This window comes from Taudactylus pleione, unplaced genomic scaffold, assembly GCF_031769625.1.
Source record: "Taudactylus pleione unplaced genomic scaffold, aTauple2 ptg000352l, whole genome shotgun sequence".
In the NCBI taxonomy this organism is placed as follows: domain Eukaryota; kingdom Metazoa; phylum Chordata; class Amphibia; order Anura; family Myobatrachidae; genus Taudactylus; species Taudactylus pleione.
The window spans coordinates 12642464-12662729 of record NW_028284753.1 but is presented as its reverse complement, the minus strand read 5'-3'; positions in this window follow the sequence as shown (position 1 = coordinate 12662729).

Genomic DNA, 20266 nt, shown 5'->3' with positions numbered 1-20266 from the left:
TTTGGCTTGCTATCACAGTTGAACTGCGTGCGTACGCAATATTGCGATGCGTAGTGAATCAGGCCCATAATAATTACCAAGCTAAATACTGACACTGGGCCAACAATGGTGCAGCAGGATCCCAATCACACTCTTTGTGGAGACTGCGGTCTGACCCCTATGTACCAAATTCCAAACAGTGTACCTTTTTACAGTTTGGTCCTATACTTATGGAGCCATTTTTGCAGTCACACTGCACATATTTCATATTTATTTAATATTTAATAATGTGCATATTATTTTAGCTTTATTTAATATTTATTTAGTATTATTTATTATGTTTTCATGTTCTGCACCTTTTACTTTGTAAATATTGTATAATTGTAAATATTAATGGTGGATATTGGAAACTAGCAATTCTCAGATGTTTCTGTTAAAACACTTTCTTAGTAAAATTTGTTGTATTTTATTGATAAACCAGGTGGTATATGGTTCATATAATCAAAGAGGGGAGGGAGATTGAGACAGTTGAATGTAGGTGGGTAGCTATACTACTTGGTGCTAGCCACGCCCCAGACCACACCCCCACACCACTGGTCACACCCCCATATCAGTAATCACACCCCCTGCAGCAGCACGCAATAGGCCCTTTGTAAATTTCAGCTCCAGGCCCATGAGGGCCTTAATCTGGCACTGCCCACACTGTATCCGTCCCGCACTGTATCCAGCCTGCACTGTATCCAACCTATTACTGTATCCCGCACTATATCAGACCCGCACTGTATCATGCACTGTATCCAACACACACTGTATACCACACTGTATCAGAGTTCTGCACTGTATCTGACCCGCACTGTATCTGACCCGCATTCAGGGACGGCCGGCCGATTACGCGAAGTACGCAGCCGTGTACGGCGCCAAGCTGTAAGGGCGGCGTGTCCGGTGTCCCGCAGCTGTCCACATTTGCTGCCGCGCTGCCTGCCGGCGCCTCCAGTGCTGCGGCCTGAACACTGTCGGTGATTGACAGTACAGCCTGTATTGTCAATCACCAACAGTGTTCAGGTCGGCGCCATGATGACCACTGCCTCCTTCCCTCTCAGTCCCTCCCACTGTCTCCCAGAATGTCTGTGAGGTGCACCGAGTGACGTCATCGCGGCCGCGCCTGGCATTCTGGGACGCAGGGGAGAGAACTGTAGACATGGAGCAGCCTGCAGGACCGGAACGTGGAGGAGCAGCCGTTGCCTGGAGGGACCCACAGCAGGTAAGTCACTGGGGGAATGGGAAGATTAGGAGGCGGTGAATGCTGAGGAGAGGGAGGAGGCATTATATGTGTGGCATGATTTATTATAAAAGGCATTATATGTGTGGCATGATTTATTATAAAAGGCATTACATGTGTGGCATGATTTATTATAAAAGGCATTATATGTGTGGCATGATTTATTATAAAAGGCATTACATGTGTGGCATGATTTATTATAAAAGGCATTACATGTGTGGCATCATTTATTATAAAGGGCATTACATGTGTGGCATCATTTATTATAAAAGGCATTATATGTGTGGCATCATTTATTATAAAGGGCATTACATGTGTGGCATCATTTATTTTAAAGGGCATTACATGTGTGGCATCATTTATTTTAAAGGGCATTACATGTGTGACATCATTTATTATAAAAGGCATTACATGTGTGGCACCATTTATTATAAAAGGCATTATATGTGTGGCATCATTTATTATAAAGGGCATTACATGTGTGGCATCATTATAAAGGACATTACATGTGTGGCATCATTTATTTTAAAGGGCATTACAGGTGTGACATACTTTATTATAAAGGGCATTACATGTGTGACATAATTTATTATAAAGGGCATTACATGTGTGGCATCATTTATTTTAAAGGGCATTACATGTGTGGCATCATTTATTTTAAAGGGCATTACATGTGTGACATCATTTATTATAAAAGGCATTACATGTGTGGCACCATTTATTATAAAAGGCATTATATGTGTGGCATCATTTATTATAAAGGGCATTACATGTGTGGCATCATTATAAAGGACATTACATGTGTGGCATAATTTATTTTAAAGGGTATTACAGGTATGACATACTTTATTATAAAGGGCATTACAGGTGTGACATACTTTATTATAAAGGGCATTACATGTGTGGCACCATTTATTATAAAAGGCATTATATGTGTGGCATCATTTATTATAAAGGGCATTACATGTGTGGCATCATTATAAAGGACATTACAAGTGTGGCATCATTTATTTTAAAGGGAATTACAGGTGTGACATACTTTATTATAAAGGGCATTACATGTGTGGCATACTTTATTATAAAGGGCATTACATGTGTGGCATGATTTATTATAAAAGGCATTACAGGTGTGACATACTTTATTATAAAGGGCATTACATGTGTGGCATACTTTATTATAAAGGGCATTACATGTGTGGCATAATTTATTATAAAGGGCATTACATGTGTGGCATCATTTATTTTAAAGGGCATTACATGTGTGGCATCATTTATTTTAAAGGGCATTACATGTGTGACATAATTTATTATAAAAGGCATTACATGTGTGGCACCATTTATTATAAAAAGCATTATATGTGTGTCATCATTTATTATAAAGGGCATTACATGTGTGGCATCATTATAAAGGACATTACATGTGTGGCATAATTTATTATAAAGGGCATTACAGGTGTGACATACTTTATTATAAAGGGCATTACATGTGTGACATCATTTATTATAAAGGGCATTACACGTGTGACATCATTTATTATAAAGGGCATTACACGTGTGTGGCATAATGTATTAGAAAGGGTGATCATTTCGGGTTGTTCCGCAAGGAAAAAACCCGATCCCCGATCGGCCACTCCCCCTTTTTGAAAGCGGCTTGCGCAGAGGAACGACATCTGCAAAGACGTTTTTGCGGAGGGGGGGCAACTGGGAATTTCCGCCCTGAGCTCCACATTGTCTAGAACCGGCCCTGAATACAGGCATGGCTGGGATGGATGGAGGGATCAATCTCATGACCGGCCCCAGCATTAAGTCCAAGGAAGAGTTCTGGGCACAGGTAAGAAAATATAAATACTGTGGCCTGATTTGTATATTAGTCATCCACTGGCTGTCACACTCTCCCTGACACCGACTGCTGTCACCCTCTCCCTCACACTGACTGCTGTCACCCTCTCCCTGTCATCCACTGCTGTCACCTTCTCCCTGTTACCAACTTTTGCCTCTCTCACCCTCTCCCTGTCATCACCCTCTCCCTGTCACCCACTGCTGTCACCCTCTACCTTTCATCAATCATTGCTGTCACCCTCACCCACTGATGTCACCCCCTCCCCGTTACCCACTGATGTCACTCTCCAGAGCCGTAACTAGACTTTTTGGTGCCCTATGCCAGAAAGAGCATTGATGCCCCCCTCATTTTTCAAACGGACATAATGCACCCAAAAAAGGGCTATGGCTTCATGGGGAAGGGCCAGGGAAGAGACAGGAGAGGCCAGGAGATGCTGGGGATGAAATAAGAGGAAGCTACAAGTAAGAATGATAATAAACAGAAATTTGACAGGCCCAACAGCGCCCCCTGACCTGTGGTGCCCTGTGCGATGGCACCGGCTGCACTACCCTAGCTACGGCCCTGTCACTCTCTCCCTGTCATCCACTGCTATCACCCTCTCCCTGTTACCAACTGCTGTCGCTCTCACCCTCTCCCTGTCACCAATTGCTGTCACCCTCTACCTTTCATCAATCATTGCTGTCACCCTCACCCACTGATGTCACCCCCTCTCCGTCACCCACTGATGTCACCCTCTCCCTGTCACCTATTGCTGTCACCTTCTCCCTGTCATCACCCAGTCCTGTCACCCTGTCCTTGAATATGTATCTTTGGGTTTAATTGTATCTTAGCACCCAGGGCGGTCCTGCTGTATAAGTTCTTCATACATATTCATGTGGGGGCCTATGTGTGTGTTTAATTATTTTCATGTGGGGCCTGTTTTTTGTTTGCGAGCATAAAAGCATAATTATTTTCACTTTTTTCTTTATGGGTTGCTTATGGGGGGTATTCATTTAGCCGCAGGGTTTCCCCCGTGACTAATTACTGTAAAAACTCCCCGCTGCGTGGGAAATGGCCTAGCCTTTCTCACGCCAGCAAATCGGGATTATTTCAACAGGGGGCGCCAAAATCTATATCCGCTTACCAAAAAAATTAGGCTTGGGCCGGCCCTGCCCGCACTGTATCCGACCTGCACTGTATCCAACCCACACTGTATACCGCACTGTGGGCCTGATTCAGACCCGCTCGCGAGCTGTCTCTGTCGTGCGCATGCGCGAGACCCAGATAGCGATGGGCAAACCGTCGCTCCGGGTCTCGTACCAAAGGGGGCATGCAGTCAATGTTATGTGACAGCACGCCTCCTTTGGTGGGCGGGCTGGGGGAGTGGCTGCCCAAACGGAGGTGTTCCCATGTGAACGCCTCTGTCTGGGGGCGGCCCCACTGACATCACGAGTGATGTCAGTGGGAGAGATTTCGGCTCTGTGAGAGCCGAAATCTCTCTGGGGCTTGCGGCAACGAGACCCTACCACAAGGGTCTCATCGCAAGCCTGATGGTCGCGATGGTCTTGACCATCGCGACCATCTTCCTGGCCGCTCACTATAGCTGACCAAGAAGGCTAGCCCTGATTCAGCGAGCGCTCTGTCAGAGCGCCCGGCTCTGAATCAGGGCCTGTGTCCGACCCACACTATATCCAACTCTGCACTGGTTCTGACCCACAGTTATGGAATGCTGTTTTTATGGTTGGGGAGATTTTGGGTAACTGCTCAACAAAAAGGCTGATTGAACAGGGCTTTACATGGGCACAGCGTGCCAGTCATCAGTGGCCCAGCACCCCCAGGAGGGAAATACAGATTGGGCATTGAGAATAGGCATGTGCTTGGGGCATGTGCACTTGTGTAAGGGGCATTCATGTCTGCTTGATAAGAAATAATAAGAGCGCTATTGATGTGATAAACCAATAAAATTATAAATAAACCATGGAGGGAAAAAGGAGAGAGAAGAAAAGAAAAAAGTTTGACAAACACCATAGATGATTTATAACTCTTTTGAGATAAATTCAGTGGAGACCTAATAAGTTTCAAAAAGCGTCTCTCATGGCTTTCAGCGGTGGGTTGTTTCCGGCGTTCTATCCCGGCGTGACCTGCCCATCCTTGCGCTGGGTGATGATGTACTTGGTGGGTGTAAATGCGGGGAGTTCTGCTAGGTGTGCAGAATGTCCGTCACCCGCGGAATCCACCAAGTACATCATCACCCAGCGCAAGGCTGGGCCGGTCACGCTGGGATAGAACGCCGGAAACAACCCACAGCTGTAAGCCGTGAGAGACGCTTTACCACCAGGAGGCAGCAGCGGGAAGGAGCGCGGGGAGCAACACCTCAGTACCATCGGCAGGGATTGCATTATCGCCGGGACAAGTCCAACGGGACTTTACTGCCACTTCCATTTCAGGATAGAGGTAGGGAAAGTCAGTATGTAATCCCTTGTATACCTTTTTGGAACTTATTAGGTCTCCACTGAATTTATCTCAAAAGAGTTATAAATCATCTATGGTGTTTGTCAAACTTTTTTCTTTTCTTCTCTCTCCTTTTTCCCTCCTTGGTTTATTTATAATTTTATTGGCTTATCACATCAATAGCGCTCTTATTATTTCTTATCAAGACATTTATTTTATATAGAGCTGCTTTTCATTTAGCGCGGCTACGCTGTACCTGCTTTCAATTCATGTCTGCTGTTGCTATTTATGCATGGTTTAGGGGTTTTTTGTTTTGCTGATTGTTAACTACGACTACTTGTTTTGAGGAAGGATATTCCACGCACGATTTTTAGCAAATTTTTGTGTTGTATTGTTTTCTATTGAACGTAATTGCAAGTTAGTTTAATTGGTTATTGCTAATAAATTACTAATTTGTAAAACATTTGGAAACAGAAATAACTGCCTTGTCTTTGTGCCGCTGCTCTGATTTGGTTGCTTAGTTTAGTCAACCAGCCTTTGCCCTATGTTGGTGAACAATATTGTCAGCTGTGAAGTGGTCAAAATTAACTGGAAATGACCGGAAATTAATGTTATTGAGGTTAATAATACTGTAAGATCAAAAAAAGTCCCAAATTATGTGATTTTAGCTATTTTTATCAAGAAAATACAGATCCAAAACCAAAAAACGCAAGGGTGGTTTTGCAAAACCAAATCCAGATCCAAAACCTCGAAGGCGATACAGATCCAAAACCAAAACACGGGAGTCGACGCACATCCCTAGTAATAATAATAATATTTAATGTGCACTGTTGATTTTTTACAGTGGAACTACAGGTGCCACCTTGCCTGAACTCTGGCACTTGTGGAATTCCAAGTGCCAGCAGGCAGGGCTGTAACTAGGGTAGTGCGACCAGTGCCATGGACAAGGGCACCGGAGGACAAGGGGCACTGTTCAGGCCTATACATTTTCTGTTTATTATCATTCTCACTTGCAGCTTCCTCTTATTTTATCCCCAGTATCTTCTGGCCTCCCCTATCTCTTCCCTGGCTCTTCCCCATTAAGCCATTTCCCTTTTTTTGGGGGGGCGCCAATGCTCTTTCTGGCACAGGTCACCAAAAAGTCTAGTTACGGCTCTGCCAGCAGGCGTCCAGCTCCGGTACCCCCACTGTAACAAAATGGAAAAAAAGACAGTGCACACACACCATAGAAAGTATATGTTTATTGCAAACAAGACACTCTGGTGATCGGTCCCCTTTTCCAATAGAAATCCCCGGTTATCCCTAAAAAATAAATGAAAAAGTACTCCACTACCTCCTGGCGCAGGTCAGTCCTTTTTTCCAGTAGAGTAGAAAATAACAAACCAAAATAACGCGGATCATTCAGATCTCTTCACCGGTAAATGATGGAGATCTCGTGTGTTCCGTCATTTGCTGGGTCGCCAGCCAATCAGAGTCCGCTCTAGAATAAGTGGTGGCTGATTGGCTGTGAACCGCCTGGCTGCCAATCAACAGCCACGTAGCTCACAGCCAATTAGTGGCCACTCTAGAGTAAGCGGCCACTGATTGGCTGTAAGGGCATTTCTAAAGAGTTTACCCCAATATTCTGAGTGATTGAGGTGCATCTAATCTATTTATAAATCTCTCAAGGCTTGGGATACTTCAACATCATTACATCACCATTCCTTTAAGCAAGTTTTCCACTTGGTTTGGTTGTGAGACACAGAGCGGGATGCACCAATTAAATATCGCAGCAAACGGCTCTAAACTCCCGAAAAATACAGGGACCGCATATGCAGCATAACTGATCGCATGTCCTTCTATTTTGTCAGATCGAAGGGACTCCATTGATCCTAATGACGAGCCCTTCTTCCGGGTATTCGTCATTGGCAGGAGGCGTTGTTTACATCAGTTGTAACAATGCCTACTGCTAGCCAGCGGTAGCGGTGACTAAAGTATATAGAATACTATATAAAAAGAAAAAAACTGAGTGAGACTAACATAGATAGCATACATACCATATCAGTGTACAGCTTCATCCACAGCCTCCCTGTCAGAAATGGTGCCTTCCGAGACTGAGCCCATAGCATCTGCCATCCAGGCTAGTAGATGCTCTGTGCATGTCAGAATCTTTCCCCCTGCGTCTGCACAGTGTCAGCCGGTGCCTACCCAGCGGAGATCGCAGAGAGGGACGGTTACCTCCAATGACCCGACTGTCAGGTGAGTGATAGTGCATATTGGCGGTAGAAGTTATTATTAAAATGCAGTAGGCGCCGTTAACTATCACATTCTAAAAGCGAAGATTGGTGCATCCTGCCCACAGGGAGATTTCCCAAAAATTATTTTGTTATTAATTATTTATTAAAAGTTTCTTATATAGCGCAGCATATTCCGTCGTGCTTTACAATTGGAAACATTTATAGAACAAAACAGGGTAATAACAGACAGACATAGAAGTAAGAGGGCCCTGCTTGCAAGCTTACAATCTATAGGGATATAGGCATTGATACACAAGGATAGGTGCTATATATTGCAATTTGGTCCAGCCAGAATGCAGAGTTTCTTGGTGGGCTGCATGATCCAGTCACACAGGAATGTCGGCCAAATGTCAGGAGTATGTGAAAGAAAGACAATGTGTGAGGTTATGCGTGGACTGTGAGAGGGGATGTAATAAGACATGGAAGCTATGAAGGTTATGTGGTTGGTTCTGGAATCTGATAAGCTTGTCTGAAAGGTGAGTTTTCAGGGAATGATTGAAGGATTGAAGACTAGAGGTAAGTCTTATTGTGCGTGGTAAGACATTCCATAGAGTGGGTGCAGACCAAAGAAAGTCCTGAATGGGAGCAAGTAATGCGTGGGGATGAGAGATGCAGATCTTGTGCTGAGCGGAGATGTTGGGTTGGGAGATGTTTTGAGGTGAGTGAAGAGATGTATGTTGGTGTGGTTTGGTGTGGTTTGGTGTGGTTTGGTTAATGGCCTTATGTGGTGAGATGACATCCAAGATGAAATGGCAGAAATAATTTCAGTGACACGGACCAATACAGATGGTGATAAATCTGGAGAGGATATGTAGATTTGAGTATCATCCGCATACAGATGGTACTGAAATCCAAAAGAGTGGATTAGTTTGCCAAGAGAGGTGGTATAGATTGAGAATAGCAAAGGACCTAAAACAGAGCCTTGTGGACCTCCAACTGATAAAGGTAGCGAAGAGGAGGCAAAAACCGAAAAATGAACAGAAAAAGAGCGATCCGATAGGTAGAAAGAGAACCAAGAAAGAGCTGTGTCCTTAAGACCTAGGGATTGTAATGTTTGTATGAGAAGAGAGTGGTCAACAGTGTCAAAAGCAGCAGAGAGATCTAGAAGAATTAGGAGTGAGTAATTGCCTTGGCAGTGACCAGATCATTTACTACCTTAGTCAGTGCTGTCTCTGTGGAGTGCTGGGAACGAATGCCAGACTGAAGTGGGTCCAATAAGTTGTGGGTGTTAAGAAAGTGGACGGTAATTTGAGAGAGTGTTAGGGTCAGAATTTAGTTTTTTTCAGAATGGGAGTAATCACTGCGTGCTTGAACAGTGATGGAAAGTTGTCAGTAGAGAGAGCGAGATTACAGATTTAGTTAGGGTTGGGATGAGCACAGGAGACAGAGCTTTACTGATTTGTGAGGGTATAGGATCTAGAGGAGAGGTAATAGAGTAGGAGGATGAGAAGAGTGTAGATACTTCATCTTCGTTTGCGAGGTCAAATGAAGAGAATGTGCCAGAGGGTTTAGGTAGGGAATTGAGCAGGTCACTAGCTGAGGAAGAACATACCATTTCATTTCAGATATTATCAATCTTATCCTTAAAATAGGAAGCAAGATCATGCACACAGATAGTAGCATGTGGCTTGGGTGAGGGAGGGGTAAGAAGCAGTTTAAATGTATTAAAAAGTCGCTTGGGGTTAGAGGCTTGAGCAGAGATAAGATATTGAAAATATGTTTGTTTGGCAGCGTCCAGAGCAGTACGAAAAGAGTTGTAGATAATCTTATATGAGGAGGTCACATGGAGTACGAGACTTTCGCCACTGACGTTCTATTTTACGTGAGAGTTTTTGAAGATGCCTTGTTAAGCTAGAATGCCACGGTTGACGTCTAAGTATACGTGGTGTGTGATGGGTAGCTGGAGCTACTTCATCGAGGGCGTTTTCTAGAATCTGGTTTAGGTGTGATGCAGCAGTCTCAGTAGAAGTGAATGTAGAAATTGGTGAGTCGTTGTAGAGAGGTAGATAGTTGTTGAAAGTTAATGGCCTTAATATTTCTGCGGGTTTTAGGAGGTTTGGTTGATTTCAGTGACATTGAGATTGATGTAATGGAGGAGAGTGTGCAGGTGATAAGGTTGTGATCTGAGAGAGGGAAAGGCGCATTAGTGAAATCAGAAACTGAGCATAGTCTGAATCAAGGCAGTGGCCCTCCTTATGAGTAGAGGAGTCAGTCCATTGGGAGAGGCCAAGAGAGGAGGTTAGAGAGAGTAGTTTGGAGGCATGAGGAGATTGTGGACTGTCAATGGGTATATTGAAATCACCCATAATGATGGTGGAGATGTCTGAGGATAGGAAGTGAGGGAGCCAGGCTGAAAAATGTTCCAGAAATTGTTGAGGTGGCCCCGGCGGGCGATAGATAGCAGCAACTCGCAGAGAGAAAGGGGTGAAAGTCCTGATAGAATGTACTTCAAATGATGTAAATGTCAGTGAAGGTACCTGTGGGAGAACTGTGAATGTGAAACATTGGGAGAGAAATATTCCTACTCCACCTCCTTTACAATAACCAGGCCTGGAGGTGTGCGAGAAGTGTAGGTTACCATATGAAAGTGCAGCAGGGGAGAGAGTGTCTGATTGTGTGAGCCATGTTTCTGTTATTGCAAGAAGGTTGAGGCTAGTTGAAATAAATAGGTCATGGATGGATGTTAGTTTGTTGCAGACAGAGTGTGCATTCCATAATGCAAATTTTAGTGACTTGGAGGGTGAAAGGAGGCACGCAATGTTTATGAGGTTAGCTGGATTTATAGTTTGCTGTGGGTGTGGCATGTGGGTTGGGCCTGGATTTGGTGATATGTCACCAGCTAATAGAAGCAACAGGAGAGAGATATAAATATATTTGTGGGATTTATCTGAATGATTTTTATGGCGAGAGGTTGTGGATGTTATTGTCAATGTGTATAGATAATTTAAAAGCTCATGTGTGTTTGTAAGAGGGGCAGCAATATGTACAGAAGGATGGGCTGCAGGGAGAGTAAAGGATATAGTAGTCTAAAGCTGGCCACACACTAGGCCAACTTTCATCCAACCATCCAACTAGTTGGCTGGTTGGAATGAAAATCTGGTAACGTATGAATAATGATGATCAGCAATTTGCACCTAAATGCCAGAAAACAGATGAAAATGGTCGTCAGACAAGTTTGTTAAATGTGTGATCTAAATAATTTGGGCAATTTAGAGATGATTTCATGGAGTGAGATCATTAATAGAAGTTTTTGATACATTTTTTCAAAACATTCAAAAATATACAACACACAAACTACTGTTAAGGAATGATATTGGAATTACCTTGTCGAAGATGTTGTTCAATGTTTGTTCAACTGTTTTTTAACTGTTACATAAATTACCCTATGATAAATTTACTTCTCTTTTCTTTTTTGGAGCTTTTGTCAAAGGAGAAAATAAAAAAAGAAGAACACAGTTATTTGTACATCTATGTGGTCCATATTTTTTTTTATGTGGTTTTACGTGGTATTTCAGTGTGTGCAATATGCCAATTTATATACAGTAGATCTTTGATATGCAAGATATGCTCCACACATCGGCTTAAGGTCTACATCAGCCCCTTTGTGTGCCTAGCTTTACACTGTAAATTCTCAGTACTGCACTATAGATTTTTTTTCTCTCTATTTTTAACCTTTAGACTTTAATTATTAATACAGTATGTATTCAAGAAGAGTAATGTACAGAAAAGTAAATAAACATGTCATGATGACGGAATAGAAATGGCATACTGTAGTCTACACCTGCTCATGATTAAAGTCCTTGGAATTATTCCAAATGTTAATAACTAAGGGCCTGATTCATCACGGATCGCAACTGCAAGAGCGAAATCAGATCGGCTGGTGGTGCGTACTGCTCATGCGTATGCTTCGCAGTGCACATGTGTGAGTTAACATTGCGATAACACTGCGATCACCTACGCAGATACAAAGTCATCACAGACCTAGGTACAGGTCATCAGCGTTTAGGGGTGGTGACGGGGGAGTGGTTGGATGAACGCTGACATGGCTGTCAGTTTGAACGCTGTTGCTTGGGCGTGCATATATTAGCCACTGCGATGGGATACGCAGCTTGTGTACTCACTGTGTGAGCGACGAGGTTAGCAATTTCTGAGTAAGGTCAGACCTGTTGTAATTGTGCGTGAGTGGCCAATGTTACTCGATGTTCCCGATGTATACACAGGACTGCAAGGGATTATGGATGTGAGATAGTGGTAGTCTATGCTGTACTCTATGCTGGCTGTGCGATGGCTGGTCTCCATCCAGGCCCCCTCCTCTTTAGTCAGCGGTACACAGCGTAGACTCTGGCACTATGCCAGAGTCTACAGGCCATGAGCAGGGCTCTGGTAAAATGGCGCTGTGGCCATTTTCTCAGCGATTTTTCTACTGCGCATGCATACATTTCTGGGAAAGTGGTTGTTGCACCATTTCCCGGTGATTTGTGCAGTGCTGCAAGCACGGGACTCTGGAGAGGTAAGTATTAAATAATTTGGGTGCAGAGTGTGCAGTGTGGGCCCCATTATAGATACTGCACCTACCTCAGTTTCCAAGATGTTTAATAAAAGCACCTCCTTGTACTGTAGCTCATAGTGTGCCAGTGAGAATTAATTCATGCCAATATAGCTACAGTATAGATGGCATCACAATAGTCACAATGGTAATTTGTAAGGCACCACTGATTTTAATTTATCCAGGGGGCTGGTGCATAGTTGGAAGTAAATTTAGCGTACATTGCTCAAAAGAAGTACAAAAATGCGTATATATTTGCCCATATACAGAGCTGCACTTGAGATGTGCCCACATTTACGTGCGCAGCATATGCAGCAGGTGCAAAAGATATGCAGAGCCCACATTTGTGCACATTCGTGCACACACATTCTCAATAGACTTTGTCTACATGAAAGAATCCAGCCATATCCATATTGTGCCTCTTCTATCCAGGGCCTGTGCAAGGTTTCAGGGCGCCCTAGGCAAAGGTTCACAATGCCGCCCCTGTTTTTCCCCAAACCCTCCGCCCAGCTCACAGACACATACACAGTGCCCTAATAATATTCACATGACCCAAATTAAAGGGAAGATTCCCCCTGCAGTGCCCCCAGTAGTAAGGGCCCATGTAGTGCCCCCAATTGTAATAGCCTTGTAGTTCCCCCAGTATTAATGCTCCCTGCAGTAGCCCCAGTAGTAATGCCCTTGTAGTGTCCCCAATAGTAATGCTCCCTGCAGTGCCCCAGTAGTAAGACCCCTGTAGTGCCCCCTGTAGTAAGCACCCCTCCCCCCGTGCACAAAGATACATACACGCCCCAAAAAAATACTCACCTTAAACCCCGCTACAGTGCCTGCTGCCGTCCGTCCTCGGAACTATGAGAGTGACGTCCCATAGTGCATTGCGGGACCCGGAAGCAGGAGCTCAGGCTTGAGCTCCGTCCTCCGGCTGGGGGGAGAGAAGGAGCCGGGCGCCCGCTGGTAACACAATCTCAGCAGGCGCTCGGCAAATGGAGGGTGCAGGGGGTGCGATCGCTGGGCCAGTGGGCCCCTTAAGCCGCCGGGCCTCATAGCAACCACACCCCCTGCACCCTCCGTAGTTAGGCAGGCTCAGAAGCGCCCTCTAGTGGCCGATGCCCCTAGGTAGCTGCCTAAGTGGCCCTGCTTCTATAATAAGTTTAAATGCAATCTAAATGCATATGACACTGCATTGCTGTGTGTTCCTATTTTTGAAGCACAGTGCAAATTCACTAAAGAGGCTCTAACCTAAAGGGCATTTGTTCAACTCTTTAGTGTACAATTTACATAAGTCTCAGTGGTAAGTCTTGTGTAGCTGCAAAGTCATACTTGCCGATCTTATGGCTACCTACTTCGGGAGGAGGCAGCCAGGTCGGCACTGCAGATGGTGGAATGCTGAGATTACCACCATTGTGAAGCAGGCGTGGAGCCAAGATGACGCGAATGAACACGAATTGCATCATCAGGCACCTGTGCCACCTACTTCACTGGATAAGTGGGTGGCCCCAACCTCCGGGAGTCTTGTCCACCTTTCAGGGCGGCCATGAGGGTCACACAATTTTTGGGAGCCTCCCAGTCATTTGGGGTAGGTATGCCAGTATGTAGAAGGTGTGTCGTGTATACTGCACACATACAGTACATTTTACTAATCAGTGCAGGGTGGTGCTACTGTATGTGCTTAAATATAAATATGCAGTAACTCATGGCAGCAAATCAGATTATCAAGGAGATGTTTCAAATCTTCCAAAGAGATATAGAGGAGAACTTGCCCATAGCAACCAAACACATTCTATTTGTCATTGTAAAGACGGTGCTAGATAAATGATAGCTACAGTAGAGGCTAATTGGTTGCTATTAGGGGTGAGCGGGTTCGGATTTCTGAAATCTGTGCCCCCCCGAGCCCCCCCGATCCGAGTCCGATCCGATCCAGGCTCGACTTTTCCCGCCTGACTCGGGTCTGAAATCGAGGCAAAACGTCATCATCCCGCCTTCCGAGTCTCGCGGGTTTTGGATCCTATATAAGGTACCTGCGTTGGCGCCATTTTCTCACTCGGCTGTGGACAGTGAAGAGGGAGGGTGGGAGTTAGGGCTGGCTGGGCTGTGTAGTGTAGTGTAGTGTAGTGCTGCTGTTGTCCACTACTTCAAAGTCCATAGGGGCTGGCTGTGTTGTGCTGTGCTGCTGTTGTTAATAGGGGCTGTGTCCACTACTTCAAAGTCCACAGGGGCTGGCTGGACTGTGTTGTGCAGTCAGTTCTCCATAGGGGCTGTGTCCACTCCAAAGTCATGTGCAGTGTCTCAGTCCTAAAGGGGTGCTGTAGTGTTGTCCAGGGGGTGCTCTGTCCATCAGGGGTGCTCCCCCCAAGTGCTAAAAAAATAATATATTTTCTGTGTTTGTGAATTGTGTGCGCAGTAGCCGCACGTGCATCAACAAAGTAGTGCCAAGCGTGCGCCTGTGTCATAAGTAAAGGGCCGGCTGGCTTGACCGTTAAAGGGTGCTGTAACCCCCAAAGTACACTCCAGTCCAAACCAAAAAAAAATTATTTTCTGTGTTCGTGAATTGTGTGCGCAGTAGCCGCACGTGCATCAACAAAGTAGTGCCAAGCGTGCGCCTGTGTCATAAGTAAAGGGCCAGCTAGCTTCACCGTTAAAGGGTGCTGTAACCCCCAAAGTACACTCCAGTCCAAACCAAAAAAAAATATATTTTCTGTGTTTGTGAATTGTGTGCGCAGTAGCCGCACGTGCATCAACAAAGGAGCAGCGCCAAGCGTGCGCCTGTGTCCCATAAGTAAAGAGCCGGCTGGCTCATTTCTTAAAGGCTGGTGTAACCCACAAAGTGCACTACTCTCCAGCAAAAATAAAAAAATATTTTCTGTGTTTAGCCGCACGTATATATCAAATCGATATAACATAAATGGAGGACCAAACTTTCTCCGATAAAAATAAAATAGAGAAAGATCAAGAACCACTTCCTCCTAGTGCTGAAGCTGCTGCCACTAGTCATGACATAGACGATAACATGCCATCAACGTCGTCTGCCAAGGCCGATGCCCAATGTCATAATAGAGGGCACATACAATCCCAAATGACAAAGTTCAGGAAAATGACCTTGAAAAAAACATTTAAATCAGCTGAAGAGAAACGTAAACTTGCCAATATGCCATTTACGACACGGAGTGGCAAGGAACGGCTAAGGTCGATCCCTAGTATGTTCATGACTAGTGGTTCAGCTTCACATGAAGATGGAAGCCCTCCTCCCACTAAAAAAATCAAAAGAGTTAAGCTGGCAAAAGCACAGCAAAGAACTGTGCTTTCTAAGAAGATATCACAAATCCCCAAGGAGAGTCCAAGTGTGGTGGTGGTTGCGATGCCTGACCTTCCCAGCACTGGACGGGAAGAGGTGGCTCTTTCCACCATTTGCACGCCCCCTGCAAGTGCTGAAAGGAGCACCCACAGTCCACTTGCTGATATGCAAATTGAAGATGTCACTGTTGAAGTACCACAGGATGAGGATACTGGTGTAGCTGGCGCTGAGGAGGAAGTTGGCAAGGAGGATTCTGATGGTGATGTGGTTTGTTTAAATCAGGCTCCGGGGGAGACAGTTGTTGTCCGTGGGATGAAAAAGCCCATCACGGTCATGCCTGGGCAGAAGACCAAACATTCCACCTCTTTGGTCTGGCAATATTTCTATCCAAATCCGGACAACAACTGTCTTGCCATATGTACCTTATGTAAAGGTGGAATAAGTAGGGGTAGGGACGTTAACCACCTAGGAACATCCTCCCTTATACGGCACCTGCAGCGCGTTCATAATAAGTTACTGTCAAGTTCAGAAACTTTGGCTAAGACCGTAAGCAGTCCAGGGACACCTAAATCCTGTTGTCCTGTAGTATCCAAGCGCCTGCAAACCACACCGTCAACTCCCTCCTCGTCAATTTCCTCCTTAGTCAGGATCGGAAGTAGTCCTGCAGGCCATGTCACTGGCATGACTGACTCTCCTATCCCGGATTCCTCCAGAGGATCCTGCATTGCTACGCCTCCTGCTGCCGCTGCTGCTGTTGCTGCTGCTGGGAGTCGTTCATCATCCCAGAGAGGAAGTAGGAACACCACTACTTTTACTAAACAATTGACCCTCCAACAGTCCTTAGCGAGGAGGATGAAGTACGACAGCAGTCATCCTGAAGCAAAACGTATAACTGAGGCCTTGACTGCTATGTTGGTGTTAGACGTGCATCCAGTATCCGCCATTAGTGCAGTGGGATTTAGACAATTGCTGGAGGTAGTGTGTCCCCGGTTCCAAATCCCGTCTAGATTCCACTTCACTAGGCAGGCGATACCGAGACTGTACAGAAACGTCAGAAAAAGTGTCCTCAGTGTCCTGAAAAATGTGGTTCTACCCAATGTCCACTTAACCACGGACATGTGGACAAGTGGAACAGGGCAGACTAAGGACTATATGACTGTGACAGCCCACTGGGTAGATGTATCACCTTACGCAGCAACAGCAGCAGCGTCACCAGTCACAGCATCTCAGAAACGCCAGCTCGTTCCAAGGCAGGCTACGCTGTGTATCACCGGTTTCAGTAAGGGGCACACCGCCGACAACCTCTTAGAGAAACTGAGGGAAATCATCGCCCAGTGGCTTACCCCACTTAGACTCTCCTGGGGATTTGTGATATCTGACAACGCCACCAATATTGTGCGGGCATTACATCTGGGCAAATTCCAGCACGTCCCATGTTTTGCTCACACAATAAACTTGGTGGTGCAGAATTTTCTGAAAAGCGACAGGGGCGTGCAGGAGACGCTTTGGGTTGTCCGAAAAATTTCAGGCCACTTTCGCCATTCAGCGACTGCGTGCCGAAGACTGGAGCGCCAGCAAACACTCTTGAACCTGCCCCACCATCACCTGAAGCAAGAGGTTGTGACGCGGTGGAACTCAACCCTCTATATGCTTCAGAGGATGGAGGAGCAGCAAAAGGCCATTTAAGCCTATACATCCACCTATGACATAGGCAAAGGAGGGGGTATGCACCTGACTCAAGCGCAGTGGAGAATGATTTCCGTGTTGTGCAAGGTTCTCCAGCCCTTCGAACTTGCCACACGTGAAGTCAGTTCAGACACTGCCAGCTTGAGTCAGGTCATTCCCCTCATAAGGCTTTTGCAGAAGCGCTGGAGAAAGTGAAGGAGGAGCTAAGACAGAGCGATTCCGCTCGGCATGTGGGACTTGTGGATGAAGCCCTTCATTCGCTTTGCCAGGATTCCAGGGTGGTCAATCTGTTGAAATCAGACCACTACATTTTGGCCACCATGCTTGATCCTAGGTTTAAAGCCTATGTGGTGTCTCTCTTTCCGGCCGACACAAGCCTGCAGAGGTGCAAAGACCTGCTGGTGAACACACTGTCAGCTGAAGCGGAACGTGACATGTCAACAGCTCCTTCTTCATTTTCACCCGCAACTGGGGCTGCCAGGAAAAAACTTAGGTATCCTAAGCAACCCGCTGGCGGTGATGCAGGGCATGCAGGACCAAGTTTGGACATCTGGTCCGGACTGAAGGACCTGGCAACAATTTCTGACATGTCTACTGTCACTGCATATGATACTGTCACCATTGACAGAATGGTGGAGGATTACATCGGTGACAGCATCCAAGTAGGCATGTCAGACAGTCCATACCTGTACTGGCAGGAAAAAGAGGCAATTTGGAGGCCCCTGTACAAACTGGCTCTATTTTACCTGAGTTGCCCCCTCTCCAGTGTGTATTCCGAAAGAGTGTTTAGTGCAGCCGGGAACCTTGTCAGCGAAAGGCGTAGGAGGTTGCTTCCACAGAATGTGAAGAAGATGATGTTCATCAAAATGAATTATCAGCTCTTCCAGGGAGACCAGCCTCCAGAACGTACAGAGGGACCTGTGGTGGTGGATTCAAGTGGGGACGAGTTAATACTTTGTGAGGATGAGGATGTACACACTGAAGAGGGTGAGGAATCGGTGGATGAGGAGGATGAGGATGACATCTTGCCTCCGTAGAGCCAGTTTGTGCAGGGACACATTAATTGCCAGCTTGTTTTGTGGGGGCCCAAACGAACCAATCATTTCAGCCACAGTTGTGTGGCAGACCCTGGCGCTGAAATGATTGGTTTGTTAAAGTGTGCATGTCCTGTTTATACAACATAAGGGTGGGTGGGAGGGCCCAAGGACAATTCCATCTTGCACCTCTTTTTTTTCTTTGCAGTATGTACTGTTTGGGGCCTAGTTTTTCAAACTGCCATCCTGTCTGCCACTGCAGTGTCACTCCTAGATGGGCCACGTGTTTGTGCCGCCCACTCGTGTCTCTTAGCATAGTCATCCAGCTACCTTGGTGCAATCTTTTGGCCATAAAAACAATATTGTGAGGTGTGAGGTGTTCAGAATAGACTGGAAATGAGTGGAAATGAAGGTTATTGAGGTTAATAATTGCATAGGAGCAGAAAAACCCACAAATTCTGTGATTTAAGCTGTTTTTATGCTTTTTTCAAAAAAATACAGATCCAAAACACAAAACCCAGAACCCAAAACACGGAAGGGTGGTTTTGGCAAAACCAATCCAGATCCAAAACACGAAGAAAGATCCAGATCCAAAACCAAAACACAAAACACGAAAAGTGGCCGGTGCACACCCCTAGTTGCTATGGACAACTTCACTTTATCTCTCTCGAAGGATGGATTCATCTCCCCATAAATCTTTCATTTCAAGAATGGTTTAAAAAATGACAGGTAACTTATGATTGCTTGTGTGGCTTGCAGATTATTTGTGCACATTGCATTTTAGTTCTGAACAAGTTACAGTAAGTGCATTTGGTGAATGCATACTTTTAACTGAAAGTGCTTTGAATAACTGAAAAAATTATGGACTCAAAAGCAGTCTTATGTAAATAAATATTCTCAGTGAAATCCAGGTCAGTACAGCTGAGAGAGCTAACTGGTTTTCTACATGAGTGATTTCCTATAAAATATAGATAGACTGCTGGTTAAAAATTTAATGTTACAGTCTTCTGACATAGTTACTGTAGGATCAGATAAAAACACATACGTCCATCAACCTTTACTAAATGTCAATAAGTGAAATTCAGCTGAAGCAAAATAACAAAACAATCAACTACTTTTTTCTCTAAAACAAGATCCTTTCCATCTCTTTCCCTGTAAAATTCATATACAGTAATGGAGCATACACACGGTCAGATTTTTCTTTTGAACGATATCGTTTGAACGATTTGAACGATTTTGCTAACAATTTACTCAACGATTTGAACGATATCTGGAGAAAAAGAACGATATCTGACAAATCTGACTGCAAACATGTCAGATGTCAGATATCTAACAAACGTGAACGCGCATGATTCATCGTCCATCGTTCATGCTTGTACACATGAACGATTTTTTTCATCAGATTTGAGCGATTGAATGATTTTTAAAATCGTTATCGTTCAAATCTGATGAAAAATCTGACCGTGTGTATGCACCATAAGTTAGTATAATTTGCTTTAAAACAGTCATTCTTTTATGAGCTTTGGTCCTTAAGAACTCATCTTGGTAATAATTACAAAAAGAAAATATATATTTTCAAACCCAAAGTGCCGGATTTTGCCTTTAAATTCTGCTGAAAAAAATTGCAGAAAATCAACTATTTTGACATATTGCTCTTCATTCATCTCCCACCTGGTCTGTATACTTACAAAGCACTATGGGGCCTATTTATCAAATAATATTTCTGGGATATTGCTTGAAAACAGCTTTTTTTTAGAGATAATATTATGTATTTTTCCCCTTTAGAATGTAAGCTCTCACGAGCAGGGACCTCTTCCCTCATGTCCTTCTCTTTACATTTTCTTCTACTCTTTACTCCCCATAAGGGCACCGAACACGTGACTGCCAACTCCCAGCTGCTTATT